At 46.5% G+C, this 4,564-nt stretch overlaps 1 pseudogene; it reads left to right on the top strand.

Moving 5' to 3' along the window:
* Positions 1 to 3,059: 3,059 nt before the first annotated feature.
* LOC114225712 (26S proteasome non-ATPase regulatory subunit 4 pseudogene) lies at positions 3,060 to 4,138 on the top strand (annotated as a pseudogene).
* The last annotated feature ends 426 nt before the right edge of the window (positions 4,139 to 4,564 follow it).

The following is a 4,564-nucleotide window of genomic DNA, read 5'->3' as shown; positions in this document are numbered from 1 at the left end:
AAAAGAGTAAGTGCCAAGAAAGTCAATACTATGGATGAACCTGGAGGATATTATGCTCAGTAAAATAAGTCAGAGAAAGGCAGATACCATATGATTTCACTTATATGTGGAATCTAAGAAACAAAACTCATAGATACAGAGAATGGATTGGTTGTTGCCAGGGTGGATTGGGGGGTCGGGTGAAATGGGTGAAGGGGGCCAAGAGGTACCAACTTTCAGTTATAAAATACATTAAGTCATGGGATACAGCATGGTAACTACAGTCAATAATATTGTATGGTGTATTTGAAAGTTACTAAGAGAGTAAATCTTAAAAGTTCCCACTACGAGACAAAAAAATTGTAAGTTGGCATGGTGACAGAGGGTAATTAGATTTGTGATCATTTTGCAATGTATATATATATCAAATCATTATGTTGTTCACCTGGAACTACTAGAATGTTACAGGTCAATTACATCTCAATTAAAAAAAAAAGAGTAAGTGCCAAGAAAGTTCATACTATATGATTCCATCTATATAAGGTACAAAATCAGACAAAATTGATCTATGCTGTCACAAGCCGGGACAGTGGTTATCCTTGGGGTAGGTGGTGCTGGGGAGGGAACAAGAGGAGTTCTGTGGTGCTGGTCACGTTCTGTGTCTTGATCCAGTTCTGGTTACACAGGTGTGTTCAGTTGGTGAAAATACATCAGGCTTTTTACTAATGACATGTGTGTCTTGATGTATGTTTGTAACATGCCAATTAAAAACTTTAAGAGGTATGTGATCAATAAATACTTGTCATTGATCGATGGAAGAAAGCACTTTGGGACTGTTTCTAACCCATGCTTTAAATATGGGACAAAGCTACACCCCCCGCCCCCATCAGCGGTCCACAGTGCTATGGAGGCTCTCCCTGCCCTCACAGCTTGGCCGGTCAGCCAAAGGCCTACACAGGGACAGATGGAAAAGTCCTCATCTTGCAACACCCAAGCTTCATCAGGACCGGTAACCTCTGGCCCAGTTCCCACTGGGCCTCCCGGGAGGGTGTCAAACTTTGCAGTGAGTAAGGACCCTGAGGAGAATGTCCAGCTGGTGACAGAGATACATCGATGGGAAGGAAGGCAGGGGATGGCAGACATTGAAAGCCCTCTTGAGGAAAGGACAGCTGGAATCCAGAGCCTGGTGGGACTTTGAGCTGTGTGCTGACTCAGGTGGACATAATGACATCTTTTAGACAGTTTCTGACTTGCCCAGTTCTTGGGAGAAGGATGCGTTTGAGCGCAAGAGTGTGTATGGGTGCCTGTGTGTGCCTGTGAACATGCCTGTGCTCTAGCTGTTCCATCTGCCTAGAACACCTTATCCACCCTGCCTGCAACCCTCCCGTCCTAGCCTCCACCTGACAGCATCCTAGGCAGGAGTCCAGGATCAGTTCAAAGGCCTGATGTGGTCTGACACCTCCCTGCCTCGCAGCCAGAATGACTCCCGCTCTCCTGCTCTGGGCCCCCTGTGTGAGCCAGCACGCGGCCGCCTGACTCCGAGGGGTGGTGTGTGTGTCAGCTCCACTCCTGGACTCTGCTCCCGAGGGAAGGGGCTCCAACCCCAGCTCTCCAAAGGACCATGTAAGGGACAAATGCATGCATCTAGCTCTGGGAGCTTGTATTAGGATTGATCAGGGCTAATCCCTCTAAACAAAGAAAATCATTAGCAGATTAATTAAGAGCCCTGTTTGGAGTGCTAATTCAAAGGCTAATAATCTTTTAGTTTAAGCAAGTTCTGATGCTTCGATAAAACCTGTCATTGTTATAGTATTGATTGAAGCCAGGCCCTCACTGTGGAATGCCTGAGTATGCAATTCACACATAATTCCTCCAGTAATTTGGGCACATTTTTCTCGTATTGACAAGCATTGTAATGACTGTAATAAGCTATGGAAACCTCAGGTGAAACAACACATGACTATACTTCTCAATAGAGGTGTAACCGTGAATTTAATGAATGCATTTCCTAAGTCTTTTGTAAAGGGTGTTTGTCCAGGTTCTGATCAGAATATGAACCATATGAGTGACTCAATAGCGTTCATTTATTTGTCCACTCATTCATTTATGCACACAGCATATACTCAGCCCCACCACTGTCCTGGGCTCCATGCCAGGGGCCATGGGAAATATTTTCAAGTAAAGAAGACACCATACTTGCCCTCAGTGAGCTTGTCTTTCAGTGAGATGGGTGATCCCACCAACCTCACGAGAGTACAAGATGTTGTAAGAGAAGTATTCTACTAATGAGATGTCCAGAGGAAGGCAGATCCTGAATGAAGAGTCTGGGAGAGGTTCCCTGGAGGAGGTGGCTTTGGGGTTGGAATAAGTTAAATATGTAGGATTTATTTAAATAGGATTTTTTTTTTCTTTCTACAAAAGTAGTTCATGCTTCAGCATGGCCAAAAAAATCTTGGAAAAGAAGAACAAAGTTGGAGGAGTCACACTTCCTGATTTGAACTTACTACAAAGCTGCAGTGGTATTCTGTATCAAGACTGTGGTTCCATGAGTGGAATGGACTTGACAGTCCAGAAATAAGCCCATATATTTATGGGTAAGTGATTTTCAGCGAAGGTGTCAGGACAATTCAGTGAGGAAATAATAATCTTTCAACCAATGATGCTGGGACAACTGGATGTCTAACATGCAAAAGAATGAATTTCGACCCCTTGACTAAAATTAAGTCAAAATGATCAAAGACCTAATGTAAGAGACTATAAAACTGTCGAAGCAAACTTACGGGTTAGTCTCTTTGACCTTGGGGTAGGTGCTTTCTTAGATATGACATCTAAAGCACCATCAATCAATCAAATCGAATTAAAAACTTTTGGGACGCTGGGTGGCTCAGTGGGTTGAGCGTCTGCCTTCGGCTCAGGTCATGATCTCAGGGCCCTGGGATGGAGCCCTGCATCGGGCTCCCTGCTCAGCAGGGTGTCTGCTTCTCCCTCTGCCCCTCCCCCTTAACTCATGCTCTCTCTCAAATAAGTAAATAAAATTCTTAAAAAAAAATTAAAAACTTTAGAAGAACCGGTTGGGGAGGGAGGAAGGTGGCAAGATGGTGTTGGAAAGCATTATGGTTTGCGTGGACAACAGTGAGTACATGCAGAATGGGGACCTCTTACCCACCCGGCTGCAGGCTCAACAAGATGCTGTCAACATAGTCTGTCACTCTAAGACCCGCAGCAGCCCTGAGAACAACGTGGGCCTCATCACACTGGCCAATGACTGCGAAGTGCTGACCACACTCACCCCTGACACCGGCTGCATTCTTTCCAAGCTCCACATTGTCCAACCCAAGGGCAAGATCACCTTCTGCACCGGCATCCGCGTGGCCCATCTGGCTCTGAAGCACCGACAGGGCAAGAATCACAAGATTCACGTCATTGCCTTTGTGGGAAACCCCGTGGAGGACAACGAGAAGGATTTGGTGAAACTGGCTAAACGTCTCAAGAAGGAAAAAGTAAATGTTGACATTATCAATTTTGGGGAAGAGGAGGCGAACACAGAAAAGCTGACAGCCTTTGTAAACACATTGAACGGCAAAGATGGAACCGGTTCTCATCTGGTGACAGTGCCCCTGGGCCCAGCTTGGCCGATGCCCTCATCAGTTCTCCGATTCTGGCTGGTGAAGGTGGTGCCATGCTGGGCCTTGGTGCCAGTGACTTTGAATTCGGAGTGGATCCCAGTGCTGATCCTGAGCCGGCCCTGGCCTTCCGTGTCTCTATGGAAGAGCAGCAGCAGCGGTAGGAAGAGGAGGCCCGGTGCGCAGCTGCAGCCTCCGCGGCTGAGGCAGGGATTGCTACAGCTGGGGCTGAAGGCTCAGACGACACTCTGCTGCAGATGACTATCAGCCAGCAGGAGCTTGGCTGCTCCGGGCTCCCTGACCTAAGCAGTATGACCGAGGAGCAGCAGATCGCCTATGCCATGCAGATGTCCCTGCAGGGTGCAGAGTTTGGCCAGGCAGAATCAGCTGACATCGATGCCAGTTCTGCCATGGACACATCTGAGCCCGCCAAGGTGAGGGCCAGCGTTGACTCCCCACCCCCGTCACGTATCAAGTCCCCTGGTGTTCATGTCCTTAGCCCTCTAGGCCTGAAACCGTTCTTCAGGGTTTCATAGATGAGCTTTTTGAGGAACAGAGGGAAAGAAACACCTAGATCTACGTTTCTTGTTTGTAAACCTTGCTAAGGCAACAGAATGAACACAGTCCGGGTTGGGTAAGTGTCCTGATGTTCTATAATTTTCCTTCCTTCTTGGTGGGAGCAGTCTGGACTGGTGTATAGGATATTGTCTTCCCAGGAGGGTGAAAGAGGGTCTAAGGCAAAGAAAAAGGAGGTGGTGTCTGACAGCAAGAAATCTGAACATGATGGCATCTGTTTTTATCCTGTATGCTCAGGAAGCAAAGTTCCAGTTTCTCTGTTTGGTCACTAATAAATGTGTGAGTTTGTACCATTAAAAAACAAAAAACAAAAAACAAACTTTTGTGCTTCAAAGAACACCATCAAGAAAATGAAAAAAGAAAACTGATAGAATGGGAGACAGTAT

This window comes from Eumetopias jubatus, unplaced genomic scaffold (assembly GCF_037043125.1).
Source record: "Eumetopias jubatus isolate StellerSeaLion01/CBP00866 unplaced genomic scaffold, mEumJub1_p1.0 scaffold_8, whole genome shotgun sequence".
Lineage (NCBI taxonomy): Eukaryota > Metazoa > Chordata > Mammalia > Carnivora > Otariidae > Eumetopias > Eumetopias jubatus.
This window is presented reverse-complemented; position numbering and strand designations above follow the sequence as displayed.